General features: G+C 46.7%; 1 long non-coding RNA gene across 1 annotated transcript; it reads right to left on the reverse strand.

Annotated features, from left to right (window-relative positions):
• Positions 1-494: 494 nt before the first annotated feature.
• On the reverse strand, positions 495-26,780 carry LOC144753905 (uncharacterized). Its single transcript, XR_013594593.1, has 3 exons — positions 26,718-26,780; positions 16,693-16,759; positions 495-615 (listed from the first exon to the last, which is right to left on the reverse strand). It is a non-coding gene; the product is annotated as an uncharacterized LOC144753905 (long non-coding RNA).

Raw genomic sequence — 26,780 nt, forward strand, 5'->3', positions numbered from 1 at the left:
AGGGCTTGCTGTCTCGGTACTCGTTGGTGGAGAGGACCGTGGGGAAAAGGGGAATGAAATGCAGAGAAAAAAAAACGTAAGGAAGGTGTTTTCGCCTTCTATTAAGTGTCGCGGGAAGCCGGGGGGGTGTAGGGGGTTGCCACCTCTACCGTCACCAGTGTATTTTCGTGCACTTAGTCTAAGTGGAGTAGGAGTTGGGGTCTATACCTCCCGTTACACCCCCGCCCCTGGGTCCCTCGATTGCGCGGCCCCACGCAAACCCGGAGCATCCCCGTACCTTGTTTAGCCACGACCCTCCTGGGCCGTGGCCGGAGTCTCCGCGCTGCCAGGTAGGGTCTGGCTGCCCGTCTGTTTCCCCGTCCGTCACTGCTGCGTTGGGGTGCTCCTCTCGTGACAACGAGACTTCCTGCTCCTCTCTGCGGTTTCCTTCTCTGTCCGACGGTGTTACAACGAAGGTCCTCACTAGCGTCTCCTCACGACGGCTCTGTGGGTCGGTCCGATCAAACGCCAAACTCCTCTGGCGTCTTCCGTCTTGAAGCCGTGGGGATCATGTGACTCCGTCACCTGACTTGGGAAGTCCAGTGCCTTAAAGGAACAGTACTCCTCTGGAAAGGTCTGTAAATATAGAAGGGGAGATGGAGAGAGATAATGGGGAAAGTGTTCAGCTGAGGCGTCCCCCGAATGCGCATCATCACAGACAGTAAATATGTTCTAGATTACTTTATTGGTCACAAAGAGGTTGCAATTTAAAACATCTTACAGGGTTAAGACACCTCCTGCAGAGTTCATGGTGTGACCAGCAATTTTATGGTTAACTTTGTTTTATTGATTTTCAGGCTAATGAAAAGGCACATTATATACAACGGGCATTCCCGTATTTCGTCAACTTGGTCTCCCCCTCCCCCCAATCCGGCCCGGCCACATTATACCCGTAAGGGCCCCACTGTGATCCTTTAGTGCGATCGGAGGCCAGAGCTGGCAGAGTAGGGTATGGGTCTGACCCAGACAAACAGTATATAGAAGAATAAAAAACCCCAACGACCCCCTTCCAGTTTCCCAACCCCCCACCCCTGAACCGGTGTGCTGGATCTATACCTTGTTAGGTCACTGCGTGGAAGGTCCATTTTATACAACCTATTAGTTGGCCTCTACTGCCGGCTGAGCTTCGGTGAGCCGAAGGCGCGGAGGTATTAAGGACATGTTACTTCATTGAATTCCAACGCTAACAGTGACAATAGAGGACGCCTGGTGGTACTAAATGAGTCTGCTGCGTGCGTTAGAGTGGCTTGGATTCTCTCCATACTCATGATATACCATAATTTGTATAGCCATCCTGTGTGACCAGCAATTTTGAGGGGATTATATTAGCAGTAAAATAACTCTAGTAGTTAACACAGTTCTACGTGAGCTCTGTGTTTTGCCCATTCACAGTTTTCACTCATAAAATAGCATAAAGACTTAATGTGCCTCCTGCAAAGCACATCGTGTTACATGCAGATTACATATTTGTATTTTATTTAGATAGGTAAGTGTACTACTGCTTTTAACCACTTGGGCGTGGCCGCGATTCTGCGCCTGTGCGGCACATTCCGAATGCGGGTGCGGTCATGACGGCCGGGAGCCGTCATCAGCACACGAGCACTGTGTGCCATGACGGCTCCCGGCCGTCATCAGCATGGAAGGGGTTAATACTGATATAATTTTGTACTTTCCATTTTATAAGTTGCAAGCTTTTTAATATAGCACATCAAGCTATTTACCAGCTTCAAGTTGCTGCATGCAAACTGTAAGTCATGGGTTTAGAGCCATATTGTTTATTCTCAATCTGTTGTTATTCTAAGATTGCAAAGGAAGGTTCCTTTGGGAAATAATATAGTCTTGTTAGTACAGACAACCTCAAACCCTGCATTATGTTTTATGTCCTGACTTTGTGTTTCTCCTACCCATTATTAACTCTTAACATATGATGTCTGTAAGTATGGAATATGTGATTCCTACACCTTATGACCCTTATTGTCTTATGAAACATTTCCTGTACATTGATTTATGTACTTGTATGAATAACAGTGCCTTTGTGTGTGATGTAAAGTGCTCTAAACCCTAAACTGGGATGAGTAGTGATATAAAAAAATAGTACGTGCCATTCAAATCAATATTTGTATAATTACCTATGCAGACAGATACATCTTGCATTCTTACAGTGCAAGCACATATATTACACAGAGGGTTGAACAAAGTTAAAAATCTGGCTCCAATAGTTTCTCTGAAGTACATGTGAAGCGATAATAAGCTGTGCACCTTTAGTTCCTTCCATTGCACTAGTGTCTAGGTGTTAGGCTCCAGGTGGCTCCCGCCTTGAATGATACGTGAAGAAAAGAAGGCCTAGTAGCCCTTTAAATCAGGCCTTTGTTTTGGGGCCATCTGGATGCAAGGGGGTAAATCCCACTGGGCTTAAAGCCTCCCTAGGGAAGTGCCAATAGATGAAAAAAACCAAACAGAACAATATGTGGAAATAGGAAAGAAAACTCCAAGACACTGACCCTACCCAGTGCTGAGTATAAAAGCTCAAGAAGACTTGCTGGGGATTATGGAAACCAAGGAAAGAAAACCTTAAAGGAAAACATTCAGTGGCAAATACATTTAGATCAAGGGCCTCATAATTACCCTAACACTGCCCCCTCTCTCCATAATATATGTCATGACCATATCTACACATGACACTGTCATCCCTGACACACAGACACCTTTAAAAGATGTATAAAAAGCACGTGGACGGAAGTCTGTGCTTGACAACGAGAATTTAATGTATGCTGAGAAGCAGGGATAGCTACAATTTATACGGAAACAAACGCAAGACACTAATGGGAATTTTACAAGAGATCCTTTCAACAAGTTATAAATCTCTCTTGATGCACCATAAAACTCTAAAATAGTTCCAGTAGAAAGCCGGGTTGCTTTAATGAATGAGAAAATATGATTCCTGATTTCTTTTAGCACACATGAAATGAAAGTTAAATAATGTTATTAAAATACAATTTTGAGAAATTATACATTTCCAGTTCAATTCCCATCTTAGTAAACAGAGCAATCTTTGCCTAAGTGATTAATGCCCTATTACTTACTGTAGGTTGGGGCCCCTTTTTGCATGGTTACACCCCCTTTTTTCCTGACATCTGATGTGACTTGACTGGTCCCTGCCAATCACTGTACCTTTTTACCCACAATTGGCACATCTCTGGCCACAGGTAAGACCCTTGTAAACAGGTATCATGGGTAAGAAGGGCACTGTGACCAGGGAAGGCCTCTAAAGGCTGCAGCACCTATTTTGCCACCCTCAGAGGCACTGTACCTTGACACCCACACACTGTCATCCCAGGCTGGGTGTTTTGGTGCAGAGAAAAGTGAAGAGTCGAAATGGTAAACATCCCTGTGTGCCATGCCTGCAACCCACTGCCTGGGGCCTAGGTAAGTCACCCCACTAGCCGGGTGCACTAGCCCTCAAGTGAGGGTACAGTGGCATGAGCCCTGTACCTCTACATTGTCTAAGTCCATTCTTAGACATTGTAAATGTAGTAACGTCATAAAAGGTATATGGTCTGGGCGTTGGTCATTACGAACTCCACAGCTCCATAATGACTTTTCTAAAACCTGGGAAGTTTGATAGCAAACCTCTCAGCACATTAAATCCACACTGATGCCAGTGTGGTATTGAATGTAGAATGCACCCAGAAGGCATCTTAGAGATGCCCCCTGAAAAACGACCAGCCCTGGTGTGGTTCATGAACGGCTACCTGCCATTTGCCACCACCAGACAGGTTTCTGGACTCCTGGGAAGACAGCCTCCGCTCTCTGAGTCTCCAGAAACAAGGCCCATCCTGAACACAGGTGTCAGGCCTCCTCCCCCCAGGATGGGCTGAGTCCACGAAGAAGAAGCTTCAAAGGCCTGCGGCCTTTATTGACTGTCCATGCCTTTTGCTGTCCCAGCAACTGGCTCCCACCAGTTCAGGCCCCCACTTTGGGCAGGGGAATCAGCAGGGAAACCGAGCTAGGAGGAGAGATGTGCCCACCTTTGCCAGCCCCACCATTCAGGTGGGGGAGACGAGGTCCCCTCCATCTTAAAGATGATGAGACCCAGCCAATTTGGAAGAGGCTCATGCCCCCTCCCACTGGAGGGTGGCATATTAGGGGGTGTACTCACCCCAAGGAAGGGACCCATTGGTCCTGACCTGCAACCCCTTTAAATGCCCCTAAGTTGTACTATTTAGGGGTGACCCTGAACCTTGCCTCCTCTGATTTGAGGAAGAAAAAAGAAAGACTGAAGAGCAGTGCTGACCCAGGAAGCAGAGGACACCAACTGCTTTGGCCCCCAGCCCTATCAGCCTGTTCCGACTCTGACCTGACTACAGCTAAACCCCCGGCTGTCCAGCAGCCAACAGCCCCCACAGCCTGGAAGATCTGCCCTGAATCCCTCCTTAAGACTTTGTTCCCTGCGAGCACTGGATTTGCTCAATCAAGACTCACTTACAGAATCTGGATCCAGGTGCCTCTGTCATTTTGCATTGTTCTGCACCTGACGCCCACGGCCCAAGTTTGAGTGGCCCAACACTACAAGGTGCTCTCCCTAGCGATCCTGACTTTGGATATGGTGATCTCTGACATCCCTTAAGCTTCCAGCCGATGCCTGCAGCCTCAACCTAAGGAGTCCCCTGACCTTGACCGGAGCTGCTAAGAAGAACCCGATGCCAAAAGACACCCCTGCTCCTGACGCCCTTGGGTGGACGTACTGACGGTTTCCAGACATGCCCCAAGATCCCAACTTACTCCCCTCACTGCTGGTTGCCTACAGAAAGCCTCCCTACCCGCCTACCCGAGCCTGCAGCATCTTTACTGAACCAGAGATCCTCATTGAAATCCATAGGGCCCCCGACGTTGCCTTGGCACACTGCACCCGGCCTCCCTGGGCCACTGGTGGCGCAGCTCCTGTGCTGATTGTTGGCCCCTAAAGTGCTGAGCTCTACCCCAGGAGGTTTGCTTACCCAGCAAAGTGTCCTACTCATAAGCAGTGCCTGTTAGCCCCATTGGCTAACTTTGGGCCCCTGCACTCTGCGTCCAGCCTCCCCAGTGCCGCTGGTGGTGCAACTTGAGTGCCTACCTAGGCCTTGGGGAACCTTGGTCCTAACCCCCAAAACTCCCACTCGTAAGATGTTTACTTACCTGTGAAACCGATAACCATTTTTCTCCCATAGGAACCAATGTTATGGGTTTTTGTTCCAAAAATGTTCTGTGTTGAACTGACTTTGTATGAAAGAAAAAGTAACTAAACTGCTAAGCCTAAAACGTCTTGTATTGTGAGATCCCCGGTGTGGTATCTAGGCATACCACTGCGAGTAGTTGATGTAATCCAAAAGAAATCTAAAGTATTGCAAAAGTACTTACTGTGTAATTTAAACTGCTTTTTCAACCAATAAAAACCTGCAACTATTGCAAATCCATTCCCAATTGCACTTCTTGAAATATTCTATGATTTAAAGTATATTTTACTTAGTCGTATCAAGTCCTGCTTGGTTCTGGAAATAAAGCACAAGTATACCTTTTTTGTATGTACCCAATTGTTCTGGATTCAGTCTCTGAGTGTGTGCGTTCAGTCTTGATTGAATGAATAAAACAAATCCTTAACACGCCCGCTGGATAAGCCTAACTGCTCACCCACACTACCACAGTGAGAGCTGTTAGTACTTACCTAATTTAGCCTCTGCTATACTTTTGGGGACTCCCTAGACTCTGTGCTACTATAACTTCCTTTGGTATTATATATACAGAGCCAGCTTCCTACACTTACCGGTAATCTTCATTAGTCCTTGTCCCATTCCTTACTTATGGAAAAGACCATCTCCCTGACAGAAAAAAAGAACAGGGGAATGCTGGGACCCATACCATCCCAACCCACCCCTCCACTGGGAGTACATAACCAGTACCTACTCAGCATTCTGCCAAAGCTACCAAGTCGCCAACAGGAAGGTCGGGCATCGCGGAGGCAGAGAGGGGCGTTAGGAATGGAACAAGGGCAACAGGACCAGAAGTAATAAAGATTACCACTAAGTAATAGGATATTGTCCCCAGGTCCCTCCAGTCCTATTCCCATTCCTTACTTATGGAGCATACCAAATCCAGATGCCCGGCCTTCCAAACTCCCAAGGACACCCAGGACCCCACACCGAAAAGCAGCATCCCGAGCAAAGCAAATGGGAGAACCACAGGAAAACACAAAGCAGGAGCACACAGCCTGCAACGCTCCCAACCCAACAACAACCGCCCAGAACATGCAGGAGACGACTAAGGTGAACAAAGAAAGTTGCCAACCCAGAGGGAAGCCAACCCACCCTGGAACACCCCCGAACCAATAACAGAGGAGGAGGTCCCGCCAAGGAAGCACCAGAGGACAGCAAAGAGGCCACACACTGGAGAAGACCCATGGCAACCAAACACATCAGCAAACCAGGGCCAGGCTAACAAGGACACAACCAAGGACCAGACGAACCAGTACCCCTGTAGCAGAAGTCACCAACGGCACCAAAGAGGCAGCCAACCACAGAAAAAAAGGACAAGCAGGGCACCCATGCACTACCCTACCAACACCAACACCAAAACTGCCAAGTGGAAGGGAGCCAGCCCCGAAGGCGACAAGGCACAGGCAAACAAGCCATATCTGGAAAAGAGGCAAACCACAGAGACCCCAAGACCAAAGGCGAAGCCCCAGAGGGTCTGAAGCAACCAATCCACCAGAAACAATCAGCACACGGAGGACCAGAGCAGCAGAAGCAGCCCACAGGCATGAAAAGCTCGGTCGGGCTCCCGCTGGGCCAAAGGCCGCCAAGTCCAGTAACACCAAGCAGCCCCATGGACCCAGCAGAAGAACTGGCAGAGAGGGATTCCAAGCAGACATAAGAAAAGACCCACAACGAACCCCACAAGAGAGCCGAGGGGAAGCAAGGAATGACCCAACAGGCCCAGCCCTAACCACGAGACAATGGGTGACACAGCCTACTACAGGACCAACCCCAACACCACCGGGGAATCCCACAGCAGACCAGTCCAGAAAAAAGAGAACATGGCCAGCCAACAGGGCCAAGGCACAGACCCAGAAGACCAACCAAGAGCAGGCACACACAAAACAAACCAAGAAGGGAGAAGGCAGCGACCATGACCCCCTAACCCAAGACCCCACCTGCAGAGAGCCCAGAGGACACAGCCTCTGAAAACCCCCAGAGAAGGACCAGGACCCAGGGCAGGAACATCCAGCACAAACCACCAGCACCAACATAGGATGACTGCCAAGCACCCAAACCAGGAGAAGGAGCCTGGGCACAGGGACAGGCCAAGACCGAGGCACTCACAAAGAACGCAGGGGACACAACCCCAGAACCCCTCCCAAGAAAGGCCCGCCATTACTAGAAGGCAGTAGGTCAACAAGCACCCTAACACCAGCAGCCGGAAGACCAACCAGAAGGACTAGGTAGCCAGAAACACACCCCTAACCGAACAGGAAAAGGCAGGGGGAGAGCCAGAAGCTAGATCCCAGCGAGCCGCCACACCCCAACAGGAACGAGTCCAACAATAGGGCCCCCCCCAAGAAAATCCAAGCACAGAGAACCAAAAGCAGGGCGAGGCAAAACTCCAAGGCCACAGAGACCTGGGGAACCCAAAGACCATATATACAGACAAAATCTTGGGGTTATCCATGGGAGGGAACTAGAGGCCATGAGGTTTTCAGGGTGAGCTGGCCTCCAAACCTATCGAATGCATACACAGTAGAAGCTAGTCTGAAAAATTGGCCACTTAGATTATTAGAGCTGCCTCCCTCTCTTCAGGTGTAGGCCCGCTCTCTATCAAATGTGGTTTTTGGAGAGCGAGGATTGCCATTGCTGAAGAATGACACCTGGTGATGTGTGAGGACAGTCCTTTACATTTTTTTAGATGTCCAGCACTTTACTGTCTTAGTGCTTTATAAGGATATGGTAAAATTATGTCAATGACCAATTTTTCAGGGTAGCTTCTATTAAGTGTGCATTCGAACCCAAAGACTAACCAGGCACAACAGGGAAAACCATGCCCCAAACAACACACACCAAAGACGACCCCCAATCACAAACCCGGGGGGCCAACAAAAAGCAGGGGAAAAAAAGACAACACCTTCGGAGAAGACCAACTACTGGTCACCGGAGATGAGCCAGACTCCAAGAACACAAGCCAGGGAACAGGCCACTGTGGACCCCAGAACACAAGCCAGAAACCCTCTAACAAGCAAAGGCAGAGAGAAAGCTGCCGGAACCCGCCACAACCAGGCCAAAGAGGCGACAAAAAGCATCCAGCAAGCCACAGTGGAAGCCAAGCCGCCCACACAGGCACACCAACGCCACAGCCGGGCTCACACTCGGGGAAGGCAGGCGCAGAGTAGAGGCCAAGGACAGGGCAGGAAGGCCAACCTGGACCCTAGGCCATGCCAGGCACAGGACAGCCGGACCACCAGGGGGCCCGGAAGATCCACACACAAGCAAGGCACCAGGAAGAGAAGCCAGAAAGGGCCACAGACACCCAAAAGGTGACCTCGAAGGCCCTAACAGCCAGAACTGGACCCCATCCAGAGGCAAGCGGCCACGAACCAGGAAGCACCCAACCAGGAGAAACGGGCACAGAACACATCACCAACCCAACCGGCATAGAACAAGGTCATACCAGAAGAGGTACAGCGAGGCCACAATAAACAGAGGCAGAAGCCAAGGCGCACAACAGACTGGAAGAACCGCTGCAACAGCAGAAACACATCAAATGGAAACCCGGCAATGAAAAAGAGAGGTCCGTGCAATGGAAACCAGGGACACCAAGTCCGACCAAACCCCACAGGACTGGACCCAAAGCAGCACAACGCAGAAAAGAAGAGTGAAAAAACATCAAGCGGGACACACCCCGGGACCGGCAGACTCCCAACAGCACCGCCTGCCAAATAAACAGCCCCACCTGCCAATCCCGGGGCACCCCCCAAACCGGAGCACCAGGGCAAAAGCAAAAACCCGGCCACCGGTAACCGGGCATCCTAGGGCATCCCAAGCACAGCCCCCTGAGCCGCCAGCCACCTTAGGCCATCCGCAATTCAAGGCCAGAGTAGAGGCACAGCATGGTGAAAGGGAATAAATACAGCCCACAAGCGTGAACCAAATCCCTACAAAATCAACCAAAAAACGGAGGCAACCACCACGCTGCACTCACCTCCAGCGCTGGCAGATTCCAGACAGCCCCGTCTGCCATAAAAAATGGCCCCAACAGCCAGCCCAACAAGTCAACAGTCAAAACTGGACCACCGGCAACCAGACCCACGAGGGGTATCCCCCATTCAGCCCTCGATACGCCAGCCACCCAAGGGCCGCTGCAAGCAAGCAAGGCCAGGGATGAGGTACCGCACAGGGGAATTAGAACACACTGAGGGCCCACATGCGCACAAGAAAACCAAGAACGCAGAAGAAAATCACCACGTGGAACTCCTCCCAGGGCTGGCAGACAGGAGACCACCCCTGCTGCGACATCAGAACCCCCAACAGCCAGTCCAGGCATGCACCACTAGCCATAGTGCCGGGCAACTGGCAACGACCCAACCGGCCACCAGTACCACGGAAGAACATATAGGAGGCACAACACTGGGGAAAAAACAGGCCCCAAATGCATGGGAAACAAATAGCGCAACATGGTCCAGTCAGCAACAGTGGAGAAATATAGGTGCCGGAGAGGCAGATGCGAAAGGATGACCCACAACACATAGCCCCATTGGCACCAAACGGCCCCGCAGTAGGGAAGCTGGGGACTCCAAAATGGCCCAGGTACCCAGAAAAGCAACGAAAAGAGGAGAGAAAAAACGCTACATGGTACTCTCCCCCGGGTCAGGCATACTCCATATGACATAGTCTAACCCCACCAGCCATCCCAGGCGCACTCCACAACCTCAGCGCAGGGCAAGAGGCAATCCGCTACTCCAGCCACCAGGCACACCAGGGCAGCCACGGCCCATGCAGGTAAGAGCGGTGGGGCAGTGAGGCCGGGTGGAGGGGGGATTTCAGCAGACGTTGATGAGGGAAAATGAATTATTTATTTAATTCTCCCTCGTCATCGTCTGTCGAAACCCCCCCACCCGCCCCCACTGCTCTTACCTGCATGGGCCGCGGCTGCTCCTGGGGCACATCCAGCTCAACCCACGAGCTGTCAGCCACCCAAGCACAGCTGCCATGCCAGGCCATTTAGAAAGCCACGCAGGACGAAAAGGGAAAACCAATGGCCCAAGGCGTGGGAGACAACCTCGTGCATCACGTGCCAGAAACCGATCAAGGGGAAAAATAAGGCGCTGGAGATACAGAAGTGAAAGGACGACCACATAACACAAAGCCCCCTCTGGCGGTAATGGAACTCAATGTAGCAGGAAGACCGGGGACTCCAAATTGCCCAGACCCTGCTTGGATGAAATGTGCCTGACACCTAGAAAGGCAATGAAAAGAGTTGAGGGAAACCGCTATGCAGTACTCACCCCCGGGGCAAGAAGACCCCATACCCCACCATCTGCCCCCACCAGCCAGCCCAGGTGCACTCCATTACCCCAGTGCTGGGCCACAGCCAATCCGCCACAACTGCCCTCACAATACGAAATTCAAGCATATACCTAGGCACACATAGATTAGGTGTAACAGCGTGTTAGTGTAAACACATATAGTACAATATGCCAGCCAACAAATACGGAAATGATCTCTTGTAGAGTTAGAAAATGTTCAGTCTTTAATTGTCAAGCAAACCAGCCGACACGTGTTTCGTTGCATGTGGAACAATCTTTCCGCGACTTCCTCAGGGCTGGGAAAAGGATACAAGGGAAATGGATGGTACATATACCATGATGTAGACAATTGTTGTTAAAAAATTATGATGTGACTCTTATCATATTTTAAGTGACTGAACATATGATAAGAGTCACATCATATTTTTTAACAACAATCGTCTACATCATTGGTTTATGGTCCTGAGTAGGCATAGGTTGGAGGAAGCACAGGTCAGAAATCTGCTGGGATGGACTTTTGTTTCTATCATCCCATATCTGATTGTCATTGTGAGATGCAGAACCCAGTCACAGTATGTAGGTAGGTGGGACCCGCAATGGTGGACTGAATGAAAGTCCTCCATTTGAACAGCAGCACATGGCAGATTGTTTAGTTATTCCATCCCTATTCAGTTGGTGATGGGTGGTTTATTGCTATGAACTGGTACACTTCTGGGTGATGGACATGACCTGGAGCAGTTCATCATGGTGCCTCCCCCCTTTTAAGTCAGACGCCACCGAAGTCATCTGCGGAGTCCCGCAAGGATCATCACTCAGCCCCACCCTCTTCAACGTCTACATGAGCCCCCTCGCAACCATCGTACGTCAACACAACCTCAACATCATCTCCTACGCTGATGACACTCAGCTGATCCTCTCACTCACCAAAGACCCAACCACCGCCAAAACCAACCTACACGAAGGGATGAAAGAAGTAGCCGAGTGGATGAAGCACAGCCGTCTGAAACTGAACTCGGACAAAACGGAAGTCCTCATCTTAGGCTCATCCCCTTCCGCCTGGGACGACTCTTGGTGGCCAACGGCCCTTGGAAATGCCCCCATACCGACGGACCACGCACGGAACCTGGGCATCATCCTGGACTCCTCACTCTCGATGACCAGACAAGTCAACGCCGTCTCATCTTCATGCTTCAACATCCTACGCATGCTCAAAAAAACATTTCACTGGATCCCCACCGAAACAAGAAAAACGGTCACCCACGCACTGTTCACAAGCCGTCTGGACTACGGAAACACCCTTTACGCCGGTTCCACCGCGAAACTACAGAAAAAACTCCAACGCATCCAAAATGCTTCAGCCAGACTCATACTAGATATCCCCCGCACAGACCATATTTCCGCTCACCTGAAAGATCTTCACTGGCTCCCCGTCAACAAGAGAATAACGTTCCGTCTCCTCACCCACGCACACAAAGCCCTATACGAACTTGAACCCGATTGTCTCAACACACGCCTTTCCTTTTACACCCCCACCCGCCAGCTGCGTTCGTCCAACCAAGCCCTCGCCGCTGTTCCGCGCATCCACAAAGCCACCATGGGAGGAAGATCCTTCTCCTACTTAGCGGCCAAGACCTGGAATTCCCTTCCCACCCACCTCCGCCTTACTCAAAATCACCTAGCCTTCAGAAAACAACTTAAAACATGGATATTCGATAAGTAATGCTCCCCCCCCTTCCTCAAGCGCCTTGAGACCCTATGGGTATGTAGTGCGCTATATAAATTCTGACTTGACTTGACCTTCTGACTTCTGGTTTGTATTTCATCCGTCGCACACAGAGAGGACTGTTCAGTTGGAGATGGGTGGTTTATTGCTATGAACTGGTACGCAACTGGGTGAGGGACATGAACCGGAGCAGTTTTGTCTTGTGAGAATGTGACAGTGTCAAGTAATATATGGACATTTTTATGCTGTTTGTATAATCAACTACACAACCACAGAGTGTTATGGTATTAGTGTGGGTTATCTATTGTATTGTATTGCAATTGCATTTATATAGCACTTACTACCCCTGAAGAGTTATTGTTGCAATTTATGCCAGGCAGCACACTGCTCCAGAAAACCAGAGTTATTTGTTTTTTTTGTGGGGGTGGGGTTTGTCTAGCACTCTTGAGGAAACTGTGCCATGCATTTTGTCCAGTTTGTAAATGGTAGATTAAATTAATGATAGTTAGCTGTGATCTCTAGTGAGAGAGAGGATAGGTGAATTCAGATATTGGTAGGCTGTATTAATAGATAAGTTACAAAGTAGATATTGTTAGTTTGCAGGAGTATGACTTTTAAAGGAGATGTTGTGATCTTTGATATAAGATGTGGGCAGTTTGCAGAGATGCAATAATAGGGATTAAGGCAGATATGCATGTGACTTAGAGTAGGCTGTTCCCAGGGTGAGGGGGCATGCAGAGGATGTGAAGGAAAGACAGAGAAGCATTTGAAAGAAAAAGGATAGTTGAAAATCAGAAGTATTTAGCTAAAGTCATTTTTCATACACGTGTTTTTAGGAATTTTGTGGAGGCTTTTTGAGATAGCAAGTAAACCTGTAGAAGAAATAACATTATTTGCATGTGTTGCAATATCTTTGTAGGGCATGAGATCACCACTGTGCACACACACCACCATCATCCCTGGGTAAACAGAATTAAGATAAAAAGGTTTCATCATCCCATAAAATCAGTCGGAAGCTAATGCAAAACATGAATGGCATACTGTAAATGTTTGCGCTCGAGATGCTATTCCCCTTTCCCTCTGGTGATCATCAAGCGGGATGAAGGAGAACAGAGTAAATTTGCAGCATGGTAATAATCCTTTTATGTATCTGGTTGTTCTTCAGTTGGAGCGGAAGGACACACTAAAACCTACAGAGGATGCTTGATAGTCGTAGGGGAACAAAATTGCGAAATCACAAAATGAGCTAAATGTGCCCTTTTTTAAATCCACTTTTCTTTCAATCCATTTAACGAGCAAAACTGGGTTGCAAAATGCTCAAATCTGCGAGCCAGGAGAACCAGGGAAATGAGATGCTCTCTTGCGTTTCGTGCGGTGATGGAGTTTGTCTCATTCTCCCTGGCAGAACACAGCCCGGCGTGATCTATACACACCATCCACGATTCGCGAACTATCTACAGTCAGTATCAGCGTAAGGATTTTTTGGGGGCCTGGGAAAGACATATTTTGGGGAACTCTGTTCTGAGCAATTATGAATTTTATTTTCTATCCATTTTCTATTAATTCAAGCCCCCATGATGTCAAATGAACTTTCAAAAATGGAGTCACTGAAAAACAGTTGACATGTGCCTAGTTTGGGGTCTCAAAAATCCTTGAGAGGACCCTGTGCAGAGGATGAGATACAGAAATAGACAAGAGTCCACAATGCCTACTCAAGGAGTCCAGTCCTATTTAAAACGTTTTCTTTCTAAAAAGCCTTCCAAGAATAGTGCAATGCAGTCATTTGGTTTAGAAGGAAACTAACTCGAGGACAGGATGAAGATGTCCAGGGTCTGGCGATGGTGCATAGGTCGCTATGAAGGCGGGAAGTGTGTACGGTCAATGCTCTGGAACCCGGTGCAGAGCAATTGACGGGGTGAAAACACCCTGTATATTTGTCTGTGTGTATAGTATTGAAATAGCACCAACCTAGCAATAAAGTAGTGGAACCATTTGCAACAGAAGGTAGCACAAAGACATGGACAACAAGACTTGATTGCAAATAAGAGGTTTTTTTTGTTGACCTTCATGTCCTTCGAAATAGTTTCTTCTTGAAGAGGTGGTTGATTGGAAGGGAGGATCTTCAGCTTCTTCCTGAAGCAGACAAGTGATGGTGGGAGTTGGATATGTGTTGTGATAGAATAATAGATCATTGGTACTTAGTTAGAGGAGGCTTTTAATCTAGTCATATCCTTTATATTTCATTGTTTCAAGTCTGCGATCTCACTGCTGGATGTAGACCCTGCTCTTGTCTGCTAGGTAGGGTGGAGTGTTGGAGGTCCCACTTTTTTTTGTTTTGTTGGAGTTTTATATAGCGCAAACTAGACCAGAAGGTATCAAAGCGCTTTACATGAGCACCAGTTGCATTACATATGGACAAATTCATTTTTATTACGCACTGAAAGGTTAAGTGATTTACCCAGAATCACAGGATGTTGAGCGTCCCTGCTGAGACTTGAACCCGGGTCCCAGCTACGAGGTCGACCAATCTAGCCTTTACTTAAATGATGAGTGCGACTGGGCTAAATTCTGCGCACAACCGTATGGTTTGTGATGACCCAATGACAAAATACGTGTTGGCTACATCTATCATCTGGCTGCGATTGCATTAACCATTGTGCCAACTAAACTGTAACGATGTACTACTGGATTTGATTTTCATGAAATACATAGTGAATACTTGGAATTAAAGAAGACGATTTCCAACAACTCTACGCTTATGAACTCTTGGACATTAATGTTTCTGCTCGGGATAAAGACTGATCGTTCTAGCCATTAGGCCACCACATCCTCTCATGTATGTATCTTGCATGTAGTGCATGTAGTGCAGTCACCACCAAAGCCCATGCTCTTGTCTGCTAGGTAGGTTGGTGTGTTGGCAGTCCCACAGCTGCATGTAATGCAGTCGCCACCGAAGACCTTGTTCTTCTCTGCTAGCTAGGTTGGTGTGTTGGCGGTCCCACGGCTGCATGTAATGCAGTCGCCACCGAAGACCTTGTTCTTCTCTGCTAGGTAGGGTGGTGTGTTGGAGGTCCCACTGCTGTATGTAGGGCAGTTGCCACCACAGACCCTGCTCTTGTCTGCTAGTTAGGGTGGTGTGTTGGAGATCCCACGGCTGAGTGTAGGGCAGCCACCACCACAGAACCTGCTCTTGTCTGCTGTGTAGGGTGGTGTGTTAGAGCTCAAAACCTTGTACATGATGGAGGCAATTTAACTTTTGGAGTGTGGGATGATCAAGAAGGGGGTTCTATCACTGTCGCCCCTGCACTAGACTTTGCTGCTTGGGGGAAGAGGTGCGAAATTGCTATTGTCTGCAGAATTGTTAACTGCCAATGAGCGCTCTTAGAATACCCATCACAGAGTCATTGAGAGGCTGAAAAAATCCAATCAGGCTCTCAAAAAAGACCAAACATTCATTAAAAAAGTGCCTAAAAATGTGTACGTTAGAAGAAAAGAATATGCATTAGTAGTAATTTTGTTTTCCTCAGTGCTTTGGCCATTGATGACAGGTAAACGCTAAACGATCTATGCAAAAGTAGCTGCGAGATCAAGTCACTGGGTTAAACCAGGAGGTAATATCAACCCTGGTTTCAGAATGCATTTGATATGGACATGTACTTAGAGAGGCAAGTACATGCACACACTACTGGCATAAGGGGCTCCGGCCAGGGCTGCTGACCTGGACCCCACTCTAACCAGGGCCCTGCACCTCACCTGTTCATAACAAAGGAGCTGAAGTTTATTGACTCACAATACAAGAAGACCTTGAAGGGAAGTTGAGTTCAGCAGTAAGAAAGGAATGTTTTGCAGCGCCCGAGGAAGCGCCTTTTGGGGCTCTTCCCTCCTGGGAGCGTGCTGCAGAATACGAATTACAGATTTGCAGAATGCAAATTTTCCAAGTAATTTTAATGATGGAAAGCCCTAATTGTAATTAAGACATGAAAGTAAGTAGTTTGTTATCTTTCGTGTCCTTTTATTCAACACCAGCCAAACGAATTAACATGGGCATATATACCTCTGTTTAAAACAAAAACTAAAAACCTCATGAGGCATATGGCTAAGGTCTACCAAATAAGGCTATATTACAGGAGAGAGTTATGAATCTCTTCGGTATAAATCCACTTTGTGATGTTAATTCCTCCTCTTTCTTGATATGAAACCATACATTACAGTCTATGCGGAAATAGGGACTTGTATAAACTTCACAGCGGAAGCAGAAATATTTGTACGGATCTATCCAGACACAAGCCCAAGAAACTATTATAGCTAAGAATAATGGACAGAACAAGACAGGATTGTTAAGTTTTTTATTTTACTTATTATCATTATTTTGGTCACTCACATATGCTCTCTTTGAGGAAATTCTCTGGTAAGGACACCTTGAGCATCTTCCACCACTCATCACCAACCTAAAGTAAAGGAGCAAAGAAGTTTGTTATAATCTGATTACCCTCTAAAGAAAGATTAATTTATAAGTAAACTACTTCAATCACACCAAAAGAGGTAATACAATTCTGAAATTCTCTTTAACACTCTGCGTACTGTTGTGTCATTCCAACTCACTCGACCGAACTAAAACATGGATTTGTAATTATTCAGCACTTGAAGGGCTACATAGCGACTACTTTTTTCAGCTAATCTTCAATGTGTGTTCTACTACTTATGTACAAGGTTAACAAGTTGTTCATGTTCCATAATTTCTGGAGTATATGCATTGCACCACAGGGCTGTTATGCTGAACCACTGGACATATATATTTCTGGAACTGAGAAGTAAAAGTAACTCGAAAGGCTTCAGTGCTGCTACGCAATACTGTTGATGAACAAAACTTGGACAAGAATAACACACAAGGTTTTAGTGCTACTCCCATGCTCTTAGTGAATCCACACACCAAGAATGAAATGAATGCTTGGTACAGAACTCTCAGTAATTTCTCAATAGTTTTAGATGGTGAAAAGTATTACATCAATCAATCAATCAGTATTTGCAGAGCACAACTAATCACCCGTAAGGGTATTCAGGCGCTAGATTCTTCCTGGGCTCAGTCGAGAATCTGGGTTGAGTCCCTCTTTGAATTCCTGGAGTGAGGACGCTGTTTGGAGGTGGAGGGGCAGCTCATTCCAGAACTTGTCAGCAAGGTAGGAGAAGGAGAATCCTCCACTGTAACTTCGGCAGATGCGGGGAGTGCGTGCAAGGGCGTGGGAGTTGGAGCGCAGGTGTCTGGAGGGTTGGTGAAAGTACAGATGTTGGTAGACTAATGCAGGTCAATGGTCATGGAGGGCCTTGTAAGCATGTATCAGTATCTTAAATTGGCATCTTTTCTGAATAAGGAGCCAGTAGAGGTTCCTGATGTGGGTCCATTTGGGGAGGTCAAGGATGAGTCTGGCAGCACAGTTCGGAATCTCTTCAAGAGTTGGGTTGTGATTTCTGCGTAGAACGCTTTGCTGTAGTCCAACCAGCTAGTAACTAGGGCTTAAGTGATGGTTTTCCTGGTGTTGACGGGAGACATCTGAAGACCTTTCAGAGCATGGGGAGGGTATGGAAGCTGGCAGGGGAGACCACGTTGATCTGGTGTTTCAGGGTGAGTTTGCTATCCAGGATGATGCCAAGATTGCGTGGCATGGTCTGTTGGGCGATCAATAAATACATCAGGATTTATAAAGCATGGCAAATCACCTGTGATGGTCTCAAGGCGCTGGAGCCTCTAGCTCGTTTGTGGTGCTCTGTTTATTTGTACAGCCAGGTCTTGATTCCTTTCTTGTATTCCTGAAGCGAAATGGCGGTTCTGAGGTATAGGGGAAGGCCGCTTTAACAACTAGTGAGAGAAGGAGCGTTCTCCGCTGTTACTTTGCCGGATCCGGGGGGGATGTTTGCGAGGAAGAGGAAGGAGAATCATAGGTGTGTGGTAGGTTGGTGAAAGGACACGCGTTTTTTGATGTATGCTAGTCCTTCATTGTGCAGGGCTTTGTAAGCGTGGGTCAGTATCTTGAACTGGCATCTTTTCTAGATTGGTAGCCAGTGTTGCTTCTTGAGCTGCGGTGTAATGTGAGTCCATCTGGGGAGGTTGAGGATGAGTCTTGCCGCAGAGTTTTGTATTGTCTGTAGTCTCTTCTGAAGGTGTGCAGTGATTCCTATGTAGAGTATGTTTCCGTAGTCCGGCCTGCTGGTGACAAGGGCCTGCATGACGGTTCTTCTGGTGTTGACTGGGAGTCACCTGAAGATCTTGCAGAGCATGCATAGGGCATGGAAGCAGGCAGATAAGACTGAGTTTACCTGTTTCTTCATAGATAGCTTACAGTCAAAGATGATGCTGAGGTTGCGGGCGTGGTCTGTTGAGGCGGGGGATGGGCTGAGTTCGGCTGGCCACCATGCGCCGTTCCATATCAACGTGTTGTTCCCAAAGATGAGCACTTCCACCTTTTCTGAGTTGAGCTTGAGACAGCTGTCCTTCAAAAAGTCCTTCATCCAGTCAGTGACGTTCATCATACATCTGTGGAAGTTGGCTCTTGTGGTGGAGGGCGTCCTCTAAAAGCAAGTGGATGAGCTGGGTGCAGTTGGCATAGGTGATGATATTGAGTTTGTGTGACCTGACGGTGTTGGCTCGGGCCGTCATGTACATGTTGAAAAGTGTGGGGCTGAGGGAGGGACCTTGAGGGACACCACATATGATCTTCTTGGGTTCTGAGGTGAATAGTGGGAAATGGATACTTTGGGTTCTTGGTGAGGTATAAGGCGATCCATTTCAAGGCGTCTGCCTGAATTTGGAGGTGGTGGAGTCTGTTTATCAGGATGTGATGGGAGACAGTGTTGAAGGCTACTGACAGGTCCAGGTGGCTGAGGGCTGTCATTTCGCCGGGATCCAGGAGGGCACGGATGTCATCAGTGGCTGCAATCAGGGCAGTCTCGGTGCTGTTGTTGGCTGGGAATCTGTATTGAGATGGGTCCAGGAGGTTGCTGTTTTTCAGGTGTTCAGTGAGTTGCTGGTTGATGGCCTTCGCAAGAAAAGTCACTGGAAAGGGGAGCAGGGAGATGGGCCAGTAGTTCTTCGGTGGATGGTTTCTTCACAAGGGGCCACACTTTGACATGTTTTTCAGTCCTCAAGGAAAGGAGGCTGAGGTGATAGAGGTAGACTTTCTTGAGCTCCTCGTCAATCTTCTTGCTTTTGAGCTTGAAAATGTGGTGGGGCAGATGTCCATGGGTGCTCCAAAGTGCACAGAGTTCATGATGGAGATTGTCGCTTTAGTTGTGAGAGGGTCCCGATGGGTGAGAAGGTGTTCGGGGGTGTGAGCAGGCTGATGCTGTCGGTGGTGGTGGGTTGGGGTTTGAGGTTTTTGTAGATGACTGAGATCTTGTCATGGAAGAAGTCTGCCAGGGTGTCACACAATCCTTGGGAGGGGGAGTTGTTGTTTTTGGGGCTGTGGAGTTGGAGAGCTTCTTCAAAATGACAAAAAGCTCCTTGCTGTAGTTTGTGCTAGCTTCTATGTGGTCTGCTAGGGCGTTCTTCTTTGTTTTTTTCATTAGGCAGTGGTACGTGTTGAGTGCGGTCTTGAGGTTGGTATGGTCTTCTGTTTCTTTGCTGGGGTGCCACTTCCTTTCAAATTGCCAGCAGTAGTATTTGGTGGATCTCAGCTCCATGGTGAACCAGGTGGCTCTTATGGCAAGTCCTTTGGATTTAGCTGGCTTGGCAGGGGCAATAGTGTTGGTACATTCTGTGATCAACTAGGAGAAGTTCTTCGCAGCCTGTTCTAGGTTGGTCATTGTTTCTAGGCAGTGGGGGCTGAGAGCGTTGTTCCACTGGTCTTCTGATATCTTTTTGCAGTTTCTGCACTTGTAGCTGGGGGGCGTGGTTCCAGGGTTGGTAGGTCCTGAGATGGTGAAGTAGATGCTGTGTGGGCGGGCCAGTTGAGCTGTGAGATGTGGTTGTACTTGTCGCTGGATGTGAAAATGGGGTTGCAGGTGTGTCCTGCAATGTGGGTAGGGTCGGTAACAAGTTACTTGAGGCCGATGTTCCTCAAGTTTTCCAGGAGGTCGGTTGTGTTGGTGTTGCTGGGGTCATCAATGTGGAAGTTGAGATACATCTAGGAAGTTGTAGTACTTGAAGTCGATGGCGATCGGGCGATGAAGTCCGGGATGGGGACCGAAGCTGGGGAGCGGGCGTGGCGGTCTGTAGGCGAGGGTGCCTTTGATGGTGCTCCTTCCGTCTAGGTGTGGGTCTGAGTTTGGCTGGCCACCAGGTGTCAATCCATGGTTTGATGGGAACAAGGGTGTGGGTGGTTCAATATCCTGGCCCTTCCCCTCTGCTCACACATCATGAGACATGTTTTTCTTTTCTTTGCAGGCTACCTGGGACACCTGTCCCTTTAATATTGCGGTGACTACGGAACAGCCCTACGACAAGAAGTGGCAAACTCGATTACAGCAGTGAGCGATGGATATACAGAGGGATGCAAGGCGCTCTTTTCCAGAAAATTCCAGCAAGCAGAAAGTCTTTAAAGTAGACAAGAGAATAAAGGGAGCCACCACTACTGTGAGCAGCCCCACCACGTTCCTCGATGAGCGTGACCAGCTGAGGTACGTGGGTGTATATTGGGGAAAGGTAAGGTTTGGGAAATGGCACAGGGCAAGAGTGTGAGGGCTGTAGATATAGAGAAGTCAACTGTAAGAAACCCTCAGTGCTTTCATTTGAAAGAGTAATAATTATCATTATAATATATTATAATTAGGAGTTATTAAAAGTGATTGCATGTGCATGATTTCAATTTAATCTTCTTCTGAAACATGTCGACCACTTTTAACCTCACAAGTTTAGTGCGCTAGAATTCCTAAATAATTCCATAGCGACACGCCTTAACCTTCTACCCGAATCCAGAAATATTAAAGTTGAACCTCTAGCTGTCCGGGTATTTTAGAACACCTTTATAGCACTATTTCACTTATTCACCATCACTACTGTTTTAACCAATGGTACAACCTCCTGGCGGAGGGTGCAAACAAAAACTGACCCAAGGATTACGCACGGACACGTGTTACAAGAAGCGGGGACACATCATATACCGCTACACGACTCTGAAAAAACACGTGTATGAGGGTCTTTTATTTGGGAGACACCTACCGATCCACCTGCAGACCTTGGTTATGCAGGACCAGTGATCCTTTCCACATTGATTTATAATTATTAAAAGGAGATTGAAAGGATCTCTACTCTCTCTCCCTCCACCAATTGATGATACGTGAAAAGCAGCGTGCAGCTGTGGGAGTTTAAGAAATCAAAAACACGAGTCCTCTGAACAACAGCCCCTGTGATAATTGATCATGGCTGGGAGTTTTGGACTCAGTTATACTAGTGAAGAAATAGAAACAATACTTGCCAGACCACCACTACTCATGGAAGGCGACCTTTCTCAAACTCTTTCTTCTACCGAAGAATGGGACGAGTTGAGTGAAATGAAAAAGGAACAAGTCAGAACGGCTGTGCACGGCATTATAATGACCGAGTACCTTCGGGTCAATGCGGCACCAAGAGGACTGTGGGTGACTAATGCCCCCCGGATATTCCTCAAAGATCTAGCCTTCCGGAAAGATTGGTCGTCCATCTCATGGAAGTGCACCAGAGACTACTTGTTACTAATAATAAAAACTGCCACCAGACTAACAGAAGAATTGATGGTAAAAATAGAAATCCTTGAAACCAAACTGAACAATACGGTAAATATAACCATCTACAAGACCAGACTGGAAGAAATCAATAAAGAAATGAAAGATAGTCAAGAATACCTTACACAAACGAAACTGCAAAAACTAGCCAAAGAACTAAAAAGGTTCTCACTAGAACGCATACATCCATATAGCAGTAAGGATTACAAACCTAATGACAATTCATCCAACAATGATTCAAATAGCATATCCTCAAATGACAGTTCAGACCAAAGTGGGGATGATTCCACAAAGCGTGGGAGAGGAAACTACCACAATAGGAGGGGGAATAGGAGAGGACAGAATAACTTCTGGAGACCACCATACTTTCAAAATGGAGGCCCGAATATGCCTTTCCTCCCTTTTAACCCACAATTCCAAGGATGGCCTAATCCTTATTTTGAAGTACCCATGAACCATCAAATGCAGCAAGGGGGCCATTAACTACCAACAAGGACATCCTTTTTTAAGGAATGGCCAGTTCAACCGCCCGTCCCGACAAAAAGGGATAACCTGGTCCGACCACACAAGACAAGTCGAAACCAGGAGTGTAACGAATGCCAAGACGGGATCGGGCGCAACAACCTCGTCGTCAACTTGACTGACAGAATCCTAACTAAGGATCAACTCAGCGTCCTGAATAAAGGACTTGGGTATGTCCCCACTCCAAGAACTGACATCTTCAAAACAAAGTGCGAGCTCGCAGCCTTTTGCCGTACCCTGAAACTGAAAGCTTTTTTTAAAGACAACCAACAATTGACACAAGAAGGAGATACAACACTGAGGAATAAATCGACATTCTGCCCCCTCAACTCACAGGTCCCAATTGAAATATGCACCTTTGAACAGGCAATTATGAAGGAAGTTGACCTATTGCATAATCAACCACAGAAACCTTTTCAAAATATCACCAAGGCGGAACAACTGGCTCTCACTGAACTCAAGAACGATAGAGAAATCGTAATCAAACCGGCGGACAAAGGGGGAGGAGTAGTCTTATTAACAACAGCTGGATATGACAAACAGTGTATGGACCTCCTTGCAGATACAACATTTTATGAGGTTCTAATAATAGACCCAACTGCCCGTCTACAAAGAACAATATCCATGATGGTGGAAGAAGCGGAAGCCAATAATTGGGTGTCCAAAAAGGAGGCAGAATATCTGGAAGTAAAAACACCAGTAACACCATACTTCTACTCCTTACCAAAAACGCATAAAGGCAAAATGCCACCACCAGGGAGACCAATTGTGTCCGGAATCAATTCAATTTTGGAACCACTGTCAGAATTTGCAGACCAATATTTAAGACCACTGGTCCAAAAGACACCCACCTATCTGAAGGACACAAGAGACCTCCTAAACATGTTACAAAACTTTGAGTACTCGGAAGGAACAATGCTCTTAGTGGGCTTAGATGTAGAGAGTCTCTACACTAGTTTGCCACAACAAAAAACACTAGACACTCTTGAAACAATTCTCTTTAACATTGACTGGCCAAATAAAACCCCCAGACATTTTGTTTTGGAGTGCTGTAGATTAGCTCTAATGGAAAATTTCTTCAAGTACAAAGACACCCTCTTCCTTCAACGCCGTGGAGTATCAATGGGCAGTACATTTGCCCCAAGTGTGGCGGGGTTGTACGTTGGCACCTTTGAACGCACCTTCGTTCAGAATGAGAACAATCCCTTTCTTCATCATATTCTCTTTTGGAAGAGATATATAGATGATATCTTTTTAATTTGGAAGGGCGATAAGGAAACCTTGACGGACTTTCATCGCTGGCTTAATACCCAAGATGAATGCTTGAAATTTACATACACTGCTAATGAAAGTACTTTAGATTTTTTAGACATTACCATCTTTTCTAAAGACAATACTTTGCACACCCGTACTTTCTTTAAACCGACGGCCAAGAATAGCCTGCTATCTTTTCAAAGCTTTCATCCAAGACCCTTACGGGAAAATCTCCCGTACAGCCAATTCCTTCGCTTGAGGAGAAATTGCAGCTCAATTACTGACTACAAAAGTCAAGCGAATGACCTATGTGACAAACTACTGGTTCGTCAATATCCAAAGAAGGTGATCAACACATGCAAGAAACGTGCACGCAACCAACCAAGAGAAACACTCCTAGAGACGTGTGCTAAATTGAAGGAAGATAGGATCACATGCGTAACTACTTATAGCCCAGTCACCAACCAAGTGAAGAAAATAATCAACAGAAACTGGAGAATAGTAACATCTCACAATCTGAATTGGCCTAAACCGATGTTTGCCAACAAGAGAAGCCGCAACCTCAAGGACTTGCTGGTGCACACGAGACCCCCACCTAAGAAAAAGAAAGACACACCTGGACTGTGGAATAACAGTCCAGTAACAGGCCATTACCCATGTGGAAACTGCACAGTTTGTGACACTACAAAACCCACAAAGGAATTACAGCTGCTTCCCAACTTCAATTGGAAATTAAAAAGACATACGAACTGCAACACAAGCCATGTCATTTACATGATAACTTGCCCGTGTCAAATGAGATATATTGGCATGACCTGTCGTAAAGCAAAACAAAGACTTTGCGAACACCGCAGCAATGTGAACTGTAAAAAAACAACCACAAAAATGTCAACTCACTACAAAGAATCTGGGCACTCTGTGAATTACCTAAAGTGGTTCATTCCTGAAAACCCTCGAAACTGTGGACAGGAATGCAGCTAAAATTTTATTTGAAAAAGAGCAACGTTGGGTGCACAGACTTAAGACAGACAGTGAGGGCCTGAATGATGCCGTTCCGTGGTTATGTCTTAACAAATAATTGATATTTTGCCTGAATTACGAATTTTCTAACGTTCTTTAACTATGAGAAAATTCAGAATGAGCGCCTAAAGAGTACCTTCTCATAAACTCCATTTGTCATCTATTTCCAAGCTAGCAATGATTACAATTCTCATCTGAAAATTAGGTATAACAATTTAGTACAACTAATAAGTACAAACACTCGAGTAACTCTTCCGTTTCCATCACTATGCAATAAAAGAAGACAGGTTACACACTGGCGATTGATTCCGGGTCACCAAGGGCAGAGACAGCACAAGCTGCTAGACGGGTGTTTGAAGGCTAGAGGTATCGAGGAGCATTGTCCTTTTCGTTATGGAGTAAACCGCAAGTATTAAAACCCCTTTACTAAACTCCTTTTTTCCTCACTCCAAAACAGTGAAGCCTCCCCCTAACTGCCGTGGTTCCCGAGGAGACAAGTCTTACATAATGTAGAGGTACATTCCATAAGGTCCAGTTACGCATAAGCGCATGTGAAGACCCTGCTCTGTACTGAGTTTTGCTTAGTTTTAGACTTTTGTTAGAAGTGCCTACTTTTCGAATAGAATCTCTTTCTGAATAGGCTTTCCTGAGTGCGCATTTAAAGATACTATAGCGGCAGTATGCACATGTTCGATTTTCAGAATACATGTAGAACGAGTGCTTGGTACCGTCTAATAATGAATGCATGTACTTTGAAATAATAGTAAGAGTCTATACTCGAACAGGTATTACATCGTTATACCAATGTCTAAGATAATCGTGATGACACAGTAAAATTGATTAGCGCCTTTGACGTCATGGTAATGTAACAATGAAATTGCGCCTTAAAGTAAATAGCGCTTTTAATATCAGGGCACTGTAAAGAAATGATTTCATGACGCCTAAATACGACTTTGGGATTTATACATCACAATATTCTGCATAGAATTTTGAGAATGAGTAAGTTGACGCTTAATATGAATGTGACTCTGAGTCTAGTATTGCACAACTCGCTTTTAATTATATGTTTTTTTAATAATATGCTTCATAATTCTCAACTGTGTCTCTATGTCATTGTACATTGCTGAAGTGTCTTTTCCCACTTATTCGCTACAAATGTGGTTGCACTATCTCCCTTCTCTCTTATTACAGGTACAATGTGACCTACTACCACAAAACGAATCAGGTTACAAATGTACCTTTTCCTTTTTTTCACTTAATCACTTTATGGTCCTGAGGAAAGCCGACTGACCAACAGGCAGATAAGGCTGAAACATGTCGACCACTTTTAACCTCACAAGTTTAGTGCGCTAGAATTCCTAAATAATTCCATAGCGACACGCCTTAACCTTCTACCCGAATCCAGAAATATTAAAGTTGAACCTCTGGCTGTTCGGGTATTTTAGAACACCTTTATAGCACTATTTCACTTATTCACCATCACTACTGTTTTAACCAATGGTACAACCTCCTGGCGGAGGGTGCAAACAAAAACTGACCCAAGGATTACGCACGGACACGTGTTACAAGAAGCGGGGACACATCATATACCGCTACACGACTCTGAAAAAACACGTGTATGAGGGTCTTTTATTTGGGAGACACCTACCGATCCACCTGCAGACCTTGGTTATGCAGGACCAGTGATCCTTTCCACATTGATTTATAATTCTTTTACCCACTTCAGTTATCTAACTTTACTGAGATATTGTGTGTTTTGTCTGAACCTAGTGAGGCATAACTAGGTTAAGTAAACGGTATTACAAGAAGAATAAAACACACATGGTGGTGGGACAGGACCACTAAATATCAGGTGTTATTTTTCCTCACAAGCCCATTCATCTTATACCGAGACCTAAACTAGAAACAAACACTTACTTGTGGCTTTCCTCTTCCATCCGAGGGGCGTGCTTCATCCATGGTGGGCTTGCTGCCCGGGCC

The sequence above is a fragment of the Lissotriton helveticus genome, chromosome 5_1 (assembly GCF_964261635.1).
Source record: "Lissotriton helveticus chromosome 5_1, aLisHel1.1, whole genome shotgun sequence".
In the NCBI taxonomy this organism is placed as follows: Eukaryota; Metazoa; Chordata; class Amphibia; order Caudata; family Salamandridae; genus Lissotriton; species Lissotriton helveticus.